Here is a 14948-nt window from a genome sequence, read left to right as displayed (position 1 = left end):
TCTCTCTCTCTCTCTCTCTCTCTCTCTCTCTCTCTCTCTCTCTCTCCTCTTCTCACTCTCCACTGCAAAATAGGAAGTGACTGAGTGTTCTCCAAAATTTGAATTAGCTAAGACAAAGAGAGTTCCCCTTGTTCTGATGAGAATTTAAGATTTCCACCTGATTTACACTAAAAAAAAAGAAAGAAAGAAAAAAAAAAAGAAAGAATTCCTTGGTATTGGGTGACTGACCTCCAACCAGTCCAAACTATCAGAGAACTGACTAGATCAGTTGGATGCCTCTAATCTCCCTTTCTACCTTACCCCTCGGTTTTTATCTGGAAAAGTCATGATCCTTTGAGTTTGATGGTGCATCTTCCAGTTAAACAGTCTACTTGTTACGGATGATGGCTTAGACTTGATTGCTTTCCATTTTCCTAGTCGCTAATCTTTGATCTCCAGGCTTTATCACATGCATTTGGCCAGGGAAAGAAAACAAAATAAATCTTTGTGTATTTACTTCTTACTCTGGAGCTTTCTCAGACACACATAAGACGTTAGAAATCATCTAACCCCCTTGGTGAGGAAATTAGAGTTCCAGAGAGTGAGGCTTTTCCAATGTCACTTAGATATGGTAGAACTAAGATTCTAACAAAGTTGTCTTAGTAATAGTAATAGATATTAATAGTGTTTCCTTCACTACTACCTTGTGAAGTGGACAGTATAGACATTTTCATCACTATTTTAGAGATGAGGAAATTGAGGCACAAGGATTAAGTGACTTACCCAAGGTCAGCATGAGAAGTAGGACTTGAACTCAGGTCTTTTTTCTCCATGTCCTGAGTTTTTCCAGTATATAATGCTCCCTTTCACTTTAGCTTACTATGTGTGAAAGCTCCAGATAAAGAAATTTGTCACCTGTGATATTCCCCACTGCACCCCACTCCAACAATACCTCCTACCTTCCTCTACGGTCTGTGTAGAGAACTCCCTACTGTGCACACTTCACTCCATTTATTCAAATCAGGAATTTATTTTATTAATTTGCCTGGGGGATACTTGCTAAATGACAGAGCTATGTGTTACAGGTGACTCTGGAGTCTAGCCAATCCTCTGTCCAATAGGGCACTATCTAGGGTGCACATTAAGATAAAGGGTTTTGTCTTTTTGTACTCATACTAACCCTGATCTATCAGATCCATCTTAGCTTATTCTTAAATTGTCATTTCTTATCTTATGTATGGTGCCAAGAACTCTATGTAGACAGCTCTGCAGTGAAAGCAGAAACTGAGGATGTCATTATGAGGATGGCCCTTGTACTAAAGGAGGTTAAAAATCCACCAATGCACCTCTCAGAAGTCTCTAAAAATGAGATTGTGTCAGGATGACAGCTTCATAGTGAGAACTCATATTTTGGACACTCTTTTTTAAAATGATGTTTTATTTTATAGGAGAGAACAAATTTATGGAGAAAATTTTTATATGGAGGTGTAACTTCCTTATCAGTACATACTATTAAAAATAATAAAGTAAGTGATGATGAGGAAAAAATTATATTTTATAATTTTTAACATTTATTAAAAATTTAGTGTGTGTTTCAAATTACCTCTTTCTGTCCTTCCCCATCCTCCTTCATGAAATGGTAAGCAATTTGATATAGGTTATGCATATATGGTCATGCAAAATATATTTCCATATTAGTCACGTTGTGAAAGAAAACACAGACCAAAAAATAAAAGCCCATGAAAAAGTAAAGTGAAAAATAGCATGCTTTAACCTGCATTCATACTCTCAGTTCTTTCTCTGGAGGTGGAAAGCATTTTTTTATCATGAGCTCTTTGGAATTGTCTTGGATCATTGTATTTCTGAAAATAGTTGTCATTCACAGTTGATGACCCTATAATATTGCTGTTACTGTGTACAGTGTTCTTCTGGTTCTGCTCATTTAACTTTGCATCAGTTCATTAAAGTCTTTCCAGGTTTTTCTGAAATCATCCTGCTCATCATTTCTTATAGCACAATAATACTCCATATACCATGGATGTTCTTTACAATTTATATAGTACAGACATTTTTCTTTTGAAGGGGATAACAAAGGAGTGTGATGATTACTGTAATTAAAGAAAGAAAAGGGCATGTTGAATCTGAATTATATCAGGCAATGCTGGAGGTTGGACAAAGGTACAGTGGGATGTTGGGAACATTGAAGCCAAAATTATGACTATGTAAAATTATGGCTATGTCATAATTTTGGCTAGACACAATCCTGGTAGATGCTGAGCCTGAGGAGTCTATACCCAGCCTGTTGTTGAGATTCTTGTGGTTGTTGTTCATAGCTTCTTGCACATACAGTTTATCTGACCCAATGCAGTGTCTTATAAATATATGTAAGTATATATAAGCAACTCTCTAAATTGACTTAATTGTAAAAGTATTACTGATCTACTCTGATAGAGAGAGTTCTCTACCTAATGAAATCACAAATGTGGAAAAACTAATAACCATCTCCGCCATTTCTATAGCCTTTTAAGTTTTGCTAAGCTCATTACATTCATTATCTCATTTGATCTGCACAATGTCATTGTTATCGTTATTGCATATCACACTTTAAGATTTATAAAACTTTTGCCTAACAACCTCATGAAGCTTGAAGTAGGAAAATAATTATCCCCATTTTAAAGGAATAAATTGTATTGTATCTTAGGGAGTTCGAGACTTACATAATTGAGCCTAATGCTTATTTACAGCTCTCCCCTTGGTTCCCCATTTATTCATTTTTTCTTTGTTTCTTTATAGCTATAGGAACAGGATGCAGTGCTGTACTCCAAAACGGTTTCTTTCATTTTCCTGCATCCTTTTATTCTAGTCCAACCCTAACTTGAGGCATGACTTTATCCTCGACCTTAGAAAAAGCTTGATGGAATTTTGTCCTTCTCAGTGGTTAGCATTTGACTTTTCTTAACAAATTGCATGGTGTCCTTCCCATTCTGACCTTCCCTGGACTTTCTTAGTGGAGAGGAGGTGATATTAAGAGACATTCAAGTTAAACTCATAAATGTTATTTCTTCTCTGTGAATATTTGGCAGCATACCATGAAAGCTCAGTAATTTGTCAAAACCTTCAGTGCCAGACAGCTCTATTTCTTCCAAAGCAAAACTAAGCAAATCCAGCTACCATGGGCCAAATTTAATCTTCTGACAGGCATAAATTGCCTAAGGAGAATTCATTTGACCATAGGCACAAGCAATCTATCAATCAACAAATGTATATTGAGTGACCATTCTAAGGGTGACAGTGTGCTAAACACTTGATGGGGGCTGGGGAGTAGAGAGTGGAACAGAAATGAATAAGACATGGTCTCTATCTTCAATGAAGCAGCATAAGACATGGAAAAGTAAGTTGGACAAATCAGCAATAATGAAAAAAATGTGAATTAAACTAATTCTGAGATTTTACTTCCCTCTTGCAAAGATGTTAAAAGATGGAAATAGTCAACATTTGAGGGGCTATGTGAAGGCACACTTTAGGAATTGAACGTTTATTTAGTCCTTCTGGAAGACAATATGAAATTTGACAAGAAAAGTTACTAAACTGTTCAGTCTTTTATTCAATGATCCTCATTATTGGGCATTTATTCCAAAAATTTCAAAGAAAAAAGCTATCATGTATGTTAAAATATTGTAGCAGCATCTTTGTGTTAGCAGAAACCTGGAATTAAAATGGGTACCCATTAAATAGGAAATAATGTGGCATATGAATATAATGGATTATTACCGTACCAGGCTGGTTATTGTTCTTCATCCTCAAAGAGGACCGAAACATCATCACTACATTGAGATCAGTGTATATTATGTCTGACTGTGGCTGATCAGACCAATACAAGCTCAGAATGTTCTACTACAGGGCAGGCACAAATAACCCATAGGAACATATTGAGTAGAAACATCTCTAAATTTGCACATCTCATGTTTCTTTTGAGACACTGCAATTCTGCTTTGCCATAAGAAAAGGGCAATATATGGACAAGGCACAAAATAAATAAGGATGAGGAAAATGGAGATATTTGGGTAGGTTTGAACTGATGCAGACTTAATATAGCAGAACTACTATAACAATGGTTACGGTGATATAGATAAAAAATAAAAAGTGAAAGATACCTGAAATCAGATTAAATGCAGCGATCAAAGATCAAATCTTTCTTTCAGAGGGCAAATGATAAAACACACTTTCCTCCATTTAATACACTGGTGGGAGACTACAGTTACATAATGTTGCATGTGCCATTCAATGTGCTTACTCTGTTGATTTGTTTTGCTTAACTGTTTTTCTTTGTTACAAAGGAGGATGGAGTGTGGGGATTGCAAAATTACTGTGATATAAAAAACAAAAAGCATCATTAAAACTTTAAAAAAGGAAGTTGAAGGAAAAGATATGTACTTGTGAAAAGTTCAGTGCAATTCAATCACATCAAAGCAATATATTGTTTAAGTGTATATATTTGCATGGTGTCACCCTCTTTTGTAATAGTCCCTATCCCTCCCCCACTCAAACTTTATCATCCCTGCAATCACTATTATTTGAATCCTCCTTACATAGATGATCCTCAGACCCTAACTTCTACAATTTAAGTTTCCAGGAATCCCAGGACCCTTGGTTCTCCCTTCACTCTTTTTCTTTCTCTCCCCATCATTGGATCTGGAGATTATATATATCCCCATTGCAAAAGGAAAGAGAGAGCTGTTTCTGGAATCTTAAACTGAAACTCTGAATATATTGTTCCCATGGGGAAAGGGAAATATTATAATAGCTTCTTCTAGTATATCCTTTATTTTCTTTCACCTCCTTATTTATTTAGTACTTAATAACCACCACCACCAAAAATCATTTATGTGCTATCCCACAAACTCCACATTGTATACAATTTGTTTATAAATATATAAATTATTTATGTGTGGCTATATAAACCCCCTGTTTTTGAGTTCCCTTTGGATTTGTTTTACTTTGATACCTTTTTTATCTTGATTTTGTGGCTGTTATTTTTTTAAATTATTTTAAACCCTTAACTTCTGTGTATTAACTTACAGGTGAAAGATTGGCAAGGGTAGGCAATGGGGGTCAAGTGACTTGCCCAGGGTCACACAGCTGGGAAGTGTCTGAGACCAGATTTGAACCTAGCACCTCCCATCTCTAGGCCTGGCTATCAATCCACTGAGCTACCCAGCTGCCCCCCTGGCTGTTATTTTTTAATGTAACCATAGTATGTATTATTTTTATTCTCTTTTCATCTTTTCAAATATTTCCCTTATTTTCTTTATATTTACAAAATTTGTCATTTCCAATAACATAGTACAATACATTACATTCAAGTATGGCAATCTATTTAGCCATTCCTTTCGATCACTGTATTTGTGTTAGTTCTAAAATTTTTGCCATTACAAACAAAGCTTTCATAAATATTTTCATTCATACACAGCTTTCTACCTGCTCAATAATACCCTTAGGCCCTAATCCTAGTAATGGAATCCCTAAGTCAATAAGCATGAGCAGCTTAACAGTTCTTGTTATATATTTCCATCTTGTTTTCTAAAAAAAAAATTCACAGCTGCTCTAGCAATTAGTCCTGTTTCTCCATGTTCCTATCAGCATTTATTTCATCATTTTAGGCCCTCTAGTTCTCTGTTAACATGCATTACCAGAACTTTATTTAGCTAGATTGGTCCTTGGGCAGCAGACACAATCTGTTACCAGGGCCATCATTTTTCCAAAACCAAGTCTTTCAGTTTGACCATACCCAATGTCCTAGGATCATAATCTCTCAGCAATGCACAATTACCTCCATAGTATGATTGGTTCTAAAGTAAGACTTTTGCAGAATACATATTCTCTCTAAATCTTTGTTGTCCCACCAGAAACTATGTTTGGATTATGTGTATACTCAGGCTTAGATCCACTGCCTACCTCATCCAGGTATGTGTGGGCTCTCCAAATATCTGTCATATTTAAATTATCAAAGGTTCTATTTATCTCCTTAACTTCATTCTTATTTGTTTTTGGTTAGATTTTTCTAGTTCTGAGAGGGAGAAATTTAAATCCCTCACTATTATGATTTTGTTATCTATTTCTATGTTCCTTCAATTTCCAAAGTCCCTTGTTCTCTAGGTAGCAGTGATATCTGAACTCTTATTCTCAGGGCCCACTGCTCATACACTCCAGGGTGACCACTCCTTCAATCTCTAGTTGTGAACCAGTGAGGGTCTTAGGAATAGAGGCTGCAGCAGACACAACTGTTCCCAGGGCCCTAGCTTAGTGATTCTGGTGGTATTCTCCAAGATGCAGTCAAACTAGGTGGTGTTGCTAAGAAAGTCTCACACCCTACTCCAATATCTTCCCACAATTCATCTCATATACTTCATTTTCAAAGAAGAGCAATGATAAGTGATGTCTTGACTTGTGAGTGAATTGGATTTTAGTGAGGTAGAGTTATGAAAAACCATTATCCTCACTCTCTTCCAGAATCACTGAAGTAAGGTGACAAGACAAAAGTCAGGACAACTGGCAATGGCTCCAGAGGCAGTGGATGACCTTGGTGTCTTTTATATCTTATTGAGGTCTAATTGTTCTATAATACTTGCTTCAGCTGTTTTCATGGCTATTGGAATAAATTATTTTTATCTGCCCATTCTTCTGAGAGAAGTCTTGACATACTTGGGGTAAACATTTCCTCTAGATTGCTAATAAGTTTAAAGCTTCAACCTGGGTTAGCCCCTCCTCCAGAGTGGTTTTTATCAGTGTGGCCACTATGCATGCTACAGCTTTTAGGAGTATTGGTCTAGGTAGTCAAATTTGTCTTGTTTGGGGAAAGGAACTCTTTGGCACTCTTGCCTCAAAGACTGAATCAGTTAATGAAGATAGTAGAAAAAGGATATACAGGTACTGAACACCCATTAATCATGTAGCCACCTCCAAACTCCTGACTCAGAGTTACATAAAAGGCTTGCCCACTTGGAAGGATGCTTAATTCAAGCCAAAAGTCAGAGTTCAGTGGTCCATTTCCCCTTTGTTACTACCTTTTTTATAATCTCACTAGAGGAATAGGTCCATCAAGGTTGTTCTCCATCATGTCATAGTAGTATTGGTCAATCTGAAAGATTCCCACCTTATCAAACTGCTTGCTCCCATGTCCATCCCTTATTAAGTATGACTCTGGGATAAGTTATAACTTCTAAGTCAGTGGTAAGAGGGAGGAAGTTCCTCTCTTTAACTGGATGATCATTTTGATACATACATAAATTGATAATCTTACTTTTATCAAACAAAATGGAATGCAAGAACTAAGACAGAGAAGGAGTGCATATCACATCATTCATCTCCAAGATAGTAATTCATTGACCATTTCTTGGTCAAGCCTGGGTGCCAATAAATCTGCTCCTAGCCTCAACATATAACTAATCTCTCCTGAGAAAGCCTTCAAATTTTAAGACATATTGTACAGATCAATTCATATATTTCACTTACTTCAAGGACCTCTGATTTCCTCGGTGTAAACACTCCCTCCAACACAGATTTGCAATGTCCTTCCTCTCCCACTCCAAAGTAGGTTTCATAGGTTGCTATAACTGAAAAAAAAAAGTCGTCACCTGGGGGGTCACCTGACCAAACTTCTTTTGGCGATAAACATTTCCAAGCATTTTGAAGCTGTCTTTTGTGAAACGGAGTCTTCTGCTGGGTCTATACTGGAAGCTTTTTTTAACTTGATTTTGTCTGAAAGGAAGCTAGAATTATCTCCTTGCCTGATGAAACATCATAGTTAGTCTAAAACTAAAGGGATGTCCATCTATTGAGGAGATGGATAAACAAGATGTAGTATAAAGATGTGATGGAATACTATTGTGTTGAATAGACACTTGCAAGCCAGATTGGGAACCTAATCACCACATACAGTATCATTCCCATGGCAGAAAATATAGTCCAAGGAGTACAGAATTCATTAACAGAAGCACTTTGAGAATGCAACCTATTCACAAGTGAGAGGAGCTCCCTTCACATGCGATGCCAAGTAAATGTATGGACACAGACAAAATACTTGGTGGATTGAGTTACTATAAACTCAAGGAGTCAGAGAAGGCTTGATATAGGAGCTGGAAGCTTTAGCATGGTATTAATTTGTTGTTGTTCATGTATTTATAATGTCTTACTCTTTGTGACCCCATTTAGAGTTTTCTTGTCAGAGATACTGACATGATTTGCCATTTCCTTCTCCAGTTCATTTTACAGATGAAGAAAGTGACTTGCCTAGGCTTCTAAGGATAAGGGGATAAGGGATAGGAAAAAAATGGATAGATTGTCTTTAAGAGGAAAGGAGGAGAATTTAGACACGAACTCTGAGAAGATTCTGGAAGGAGAAGCTTGGGAGAGGAGGATCTTGAGAATTAACTGAGATTAACTGTCATTCCTTAACTGGCTTCTCTCTGAGCTAGTGGGGAAGATATTTGCTCTATCATCTCCTGGGAACAGGTTAATCTTGTGGAAAGATTAGGAAATTCCTGGGTGTGGAGAACTGCCTTGGAGGAGATCTGTCTTTCCCTGAAATGCTGAGATCAACCTGTCTGAGACGACTTGGTTAAGGTAAATCCATGGGTTTTTCACCTGGGACTTTGGGTTTACCTAGGAAGCCAACCCCAGGCTTTGGGTGTAAGGACTCTGTCCATCTGTGAGTCCTGTATCCTTAGCTTTTAGAGACAATCTGTGATATTTAGGTAGTCAGATAGTTTGGGGGTCTAGATAAGATCAGGGAGCTGGTAAGAAGGGCTTGAGGAGACAAGAAGGGCATCTCCTTGTGGGGGGTGTAGAAAGGTGGGAGGAGTTAGAGCTGTATAGATTTAGGACCTTATCTATCATTTCCCTAAACTCAAGAAACTTCGTTTTTCTATAATTTCAAGGGGTTGTGCTTTACTGATCCTGGGAAGGTTCCTAGTTGGGTTTTTCCCCATTACCAATCCATCTAGGTCCTTCCCAATCAATCTATCACCTTTTGGAGGGAGATTTATTTTTCAGGGTAATATAACTAGTAAGTGCCTGAGGCCAGATTTGAACTAAGGAAGATGAGTTTTCCTGACTCCAGTCTCAGTGTTCTATATACTGTGTCCCCTAGCTGCCTTTAGTGTTAATATCAAACAAAAATTAAAATTTATTTAGTACCTTCTGTGTGCTAGTTACCAGGCTCTGTGGTAGGTACTAGGAATAGAAATATAAAGAATGAAATCTTTCTTTCAAGGTGCTTGCACTGGAATAATGCTAGCATTAGAAGAAGGAAGAGGAGAAAGAAGAGAGCTCTGACTTCTATAGCATCATGGTATCTTGTTGTTTTACTCATATGTCCAGCTCTCTGTAATCTCATTTGGGGTTTCCTTAGCAGATATATTAGAGTGATTTGCCATTTCCTTCTCCAGCTCATTTTACAGACGAGAAAACTTAGGCAAACAGGATTAAGTGATTTGTCCAAGGCATACAGCAATGAAGTGTCTGAGACTGGATTTGAACTCATGAAGATGAGACTTACTGCTTTCGAGCACAAAGCTTTATTCACTAAGCCACCTAGCTGCCCATTTTTTATGGCATATAAATCACTTTCTATCAATAAGAAACTCTAATGACTTCCTATTGCCTTAAAGATGAAATATAAATTCATTTTGGGGGGGTTTTCAAAATCTTGCATGAAGGGTCATACACTAGGAGGATGATTTTGTTACCATAATGTTAAATTTAATGTAAACCTTTAAAAAACTATATAATAGCAGTACAATTTCCCACAAAATATTATTTTTCCATTCTTCTTTATGTGGCTCACTTTTTGGAGCTCCATCAAGAGGCAAGGTGGACTATTTGCTCTTACTGGTCCCCCTTTCCTCATTGTTCTCTAAACTCTAAGGGAATTTCAGACTTCACCTAAAGGCAAAGGACCTTCACTCCCTTTATCTTAAAAAAGGAGCTGGTGGGTAAAAAGCAGAAGGTAATCTAAGCAAGCAAAATAGAACAAGAAGCTTTGGCCTTGATGGTCAGTAGAAAATGGCAGAGGTTGAAAGCAGGAGAGCATTTCAGCCAAGTGACACATTTCCCAGAGCTAATCAATGTCTATCAGGATTATGGGAAAGAGACTGATAGTTAGACAACTTTTGGGACTTCTTCTTTGGTTTTTTTGTTTGTTTGCCCATTTGCTTGTTTTGGTGGGGCAGAGGGGAAGAACTATGATCCACTTTCCTGCATACCATTTATTTCTTTATTTGGTCCATTCCCTTAATGAAGAACTAAATGAAGGACAAGGAAGTCAAGCTGTTCCTGCCTCCGTCCCCCTGAGAGATTGCAGAATATGATCATCATTTCCCCAAACTGCTATCTTTGCAATTGGTATTGGATTTAAGCATATCTGAGAGTGTGTTTGAGAAGGTATTATAATCCAAATGCCCACTGGAATCTGAACTAATTTTGCTTCTTTAATTCTAGCAATAAAATTGAAATTGGGAAGGTAGGACAAAAACTAGAAAGGAAGCTTTTAAATCTTTATTTCACTAGTGCCTAACACAATGTCTGGCACGTGGCAGGCACTTGAGTAATTCAGTCTTTGGTGGGTTCACATTAAATCAACCTGATAGAGATGAGAGAGGGAAGAAAAGGAAGAACTTTGGAAGAAATGAAGTCATCTCGTTATGGAAGGGGATATCAAACCTCTTGACAGGGACCCTGAACTCAAAGGAGAGGTTCCCATATAAAGGAAATTTCTCTACAAATAAGAATTGACATCTTTCCAGTATTCCACAAAACAACTTGAAAGCGATGACTACATCGTTTTGTCCTGGCAACTCAAATGAATATTTGGAAATATGTTATCCTAAAATGCTGTGACATTCTCAGGACTTAGGCCTAATTAGCTAGCTGAATCTGAAGGTGGAGTTAGTGATGGACACTAGCCCATTAATCGCTTGGTGTTTTAAAAGATAATTTGTTCTATTCTTAGTCTAAATTTAATAATCACCGAATAGCAGGACAATGAGGTTGCTCAATGGATAGGGAGTCAGGCCCAGAGATGGGGAGGTCCTGGGTTCAAACCTAGCCTGAGACACTCATAGCTGTGTGACTCTGGGCAAGTCACTTAACCCCTATTGCCTAGCCCTTACCACTCTTCTGCCTTGGAACCAATATTGAGTCTAAGACAGATGGTAAATAAGGATTTAAAAAAATGAACAAAGAAACAACAAATAAAATTAGCATTTCCATAGATATAGAAATGCTGAAAAAGGTTATACATGAAACTATGAATCTTTATTATATACATATTACTTTTCTGTTAAGATATGTAATAAATTCAACATATAATTTTCAAAGTAGTTTTTCTTGTTTGTGATTCTTTTTTTGCCATCTGTTCTCATCTGAACATTTAAAAATTGCTTCAATGACCCTTTTTTTTCCTTCTTTTTTTTGTTTTTACCTATACAATCTTTACTTCATTCCCCTCCAGGAAAAAAGAAAGACTCATGTAACAAAGATACATGATTGAATATAATAAATTCCCCCATCATCAATTCCCAGAATTCACGTCTTATTCTGCATCTTGAATCTCCTTCTACATCTACTTGCATCTCCTCTATCTCCATTTCCTCTGAACCAAGAGGTGGCAACATAAGTCCCTCTGGTTCTGTGAGTTAGACATTGCATTGATAAGAGTTCTTAAGTCTTTCAAAGTTGTTTCTTTTTATTATTTTTTTTTTATTTTAAACCCTCAACTTCTGAGGAATTGGCTCCTAGGTGGAAGAATGGTAAGGGTAGGCAATGGGGGTCAAGTGACTTGCCCAGGGTCACATAGCTGGGAAGTGTCTGAGGTCAGATTTGAACTTAGGACCTCCCGTCTCTAGGCCTGACTCTCAATCCACTGAGATACCCAGCTGCCCCTAAAGTTGTTTGTTTTAATGATGGCATTGTATAAATTGTTTTTCTCATTCTGGTTGCTTCACTCTGTCCTAGTTCATACACCCTTCCTAGGTTTCTCTAAAATAATTCCTTTCCCAGTAATATTCCATTAATATACCATGTTAAACCAGTATAACATAATTTATTCAGCCATGCTCTATTGGATGGGCACCTACTTATTTTCCAGTTCTTTGCCACTACAAACAAAGCTTCTAGAAATATTTTTGTATATATATATCCTTTTCAGCTGTCTTTGATTGCTTTGACCTAGGAATGGCGTTGCTGTTTCAAAGGCTGTAAACAGTCAAATGACTTTGGGTGAACATTCAGTTTCTTTCCAGAAGTACTAGATCAATTCACAATTCCACCAAAAGTGACTTAAATGTGCCCCTTTCCACACAACCCCTCCAATTACTGCTATATCCCTCTTGCGGTCATCTTTGCCAATCTGATTTAATCTATTAATTGTTGCTACTCTTTAAGGGCTGCGAGATAATGCAAGGGACAAAGTATTACCTCTTGACTCAGGAAGACATTAGTTCAAATCTGGCTTCAGACACTAACTGTGTGAGCCTGGGAAAACCATTTAACCTTTTTAAGTTTCAGTTTCCTCATCTGGAAAATGAGGATAAGATTAGCACCTATCTCCTAGGATTATGATGAGGATAAAATGAGATATTTGTAAATCTTAAAGTGCTCTATAAATATTAGCTATTATTATGACTATTCCCCTTCCTTCTGCTGTTCTTAGCTTAGAATGCCTCTAGATTTAGCTTGTAGTAATCAATAAATCAGAGTTATTGATCGTTTATATGTACTGAATCTCCCTAGCTAGTACTAGCCAGTAAGGTGGTTCTGGAGGGGGAGAAAAAGAAATCACAATCTAATCTCTTGAGGAATTCATAGTCTAATTAGGAAGATACAAATGATTTTGCAGAGACCACTGAATGTTCCCCTCAGTCTAGTTGTGGTCATAGTCAGGGTAGTATTAGGATAGATTGGTATTAGAATAATAATTTCTAATGGCCCTTGAAATAATTTATTTTCTGTAATTATTTCATCCACTTAGGGGTGCAAATAAGTTGTAGCAGTGTTGGAGTTCCCTTGGAAAAGTAATATAGAATTGGAGTAGGAAGGGACTTAGTGTTCCATCTCTATCTTCCAATCGTGAAATCCATGAGAGCCTGAGGATGCTGATGGAGCTAATGTCAGAAGGATACTGTCTTAGCATGCAAGGTCTTTTTTAGTTTGGTCCACACCTGTGATTCCACTGATCTGAGGGACTCCTGCTGAGTAAACTCTTATCTACCAATATAGATGGAAAATTTTTTCTATACTTTATAGTCAGTCTTGCAGAGTTGTCTAGGACACTGAGAAGTTAAATTACTTTCTCAGCATCACATAGCCTGTATGTAGAAGACATGGCATTCAAACGTGGGTCTTCTAACTCAAAGATCAGCTCTCTGTTGCTATACCAGGCTGACCTTGGCACACAAGATTAGTGTGTGAATTCTGAATTCCTAGCCTTTCTAGATCATTGGTCCAGATTGAGTCTCTGTTCCAAAGTACTTCTGCGACCTTGAAAAGTGAAGCATAGGACAGCTAGGTGGACCAGTGATTAGAGCATCAGTCCTGAAGACAGGAGGACCTGGGTTCAAATCTGACCTCAGATACTTCCTTGCTGTGTGAACCCAGGCAAGTCACTTAATCCAATTGCCTAGCCCTTGCTGCTCTTCTCTCTTTGAACTGATTCTAAGATGGAAAGTAAAGGTTTTAAAAAATGATATTTGACATGCATGTAATACTTTTAAAGTTGCAAAATGCTTTTCATATATTTGATTCTCACATGAATCCTGCGAGGTTGGAACTATAAGCATTATCATCCTCATTTTCCAGAAAACTCAATTTCAAAGAGGTCAAGTAACTTTGACCCTTATTTTCTAGTAAGTGTCGGAGGCAGGGTTCGAACAAGTATTTGTGTCTCTAAATTCAAAATTCTTTCCATTTCACTCTATTGCTTTCCCAACATTATCCTTTCCAGTATTCACATTTTTATCTAACAATGAGAACTGCTGCTGAGATCTTCTCTTAGCTCTGACCAGGTTCAGTCCAAAGCAGGAACTAATGAAGAGCCGTAAGGTCCCATGTCTCATATTCTTTGTCTCATTAAACCTCCATCCCAGTCCCCTGGGGAAGATTTACTTAAAGCTTAGGGGTGGAGGGGTATTCTGAGAGGACAGCCCCTCTGGCACAAGCACTTGCTAAAAGCCTTTTCAAAACTGCTTATCTACCTTTGATGTCCACCTTCCACCCAACTCTCACCTGTGGCTCCAAGAACCTATAGCACAGAGGCCAACTCTGGTAAAACTGACTGGGCAGACCAGCTAAATCATATTGAGGGTAACCAAGAGGCCCCAAATCTAACAAGGAGTTAAGGGGATGTCTGCCTCAAATTGTGAAGACTTCTAGCCAATGGGCTGATGAACACAATTTGTTCCACAGCCATGAAGATGCCAAAAGCCTCTGTGGAGTGCTTAGGGCTTGGTTAGACATGGAAGACACCAAGGTCGTAGGCTGCATCCTTAGCAGGACTACTTGTCCTCACTTTTTTTTTTTTACATTTATTAATATTCATTTTTAACATGGTTACATGATTCATGCTCCTCCTTTCCCCTTCAACCCCCCCCACACACCCCCTACCCATGCGCATTTCCACTAGTTTTGTCATGTGTCCTTGATCGAGACCAATTTCCAAATTGTTGGTAGTTGCATTGGTGTGGTAGTTTCGAGTCCACATCCCCAATCATGTCCACCTCAACCCATGCGTTCAAGCAGTTGTTTTTCTTATATGTTTCCTCTCCTGCAGTCCTTCCTCTGAATGTGGGTAGCATCTTTACCATAAATCCCTCAGAATTGTCCTGGGTCATTGCATTGCTGCTGGTTCAGAGGTCCATTACATTCGATTTTACCACAGTATATCAGTCTCTGTGTACAATGTTCTTCTGGCTCTG

Source organism: Gracilinanus agilis, chromosome 3 (genome assembly GCF_016433145.1).
Source record: "Gracilinanus agilis isolate LMUSP501 chromosome 3, AgileGrace, whole genome shotgun sequence".
Taxonomy (NCBI): Eukaryota; Metazoa; Chordata; class Mammalia; order Didelphimorphia; family Didelphidae; genus Gracilinanus; species Gracilinanus agilis.
This window is presented reverse-complemented; position numbering follows the sequence as displayed.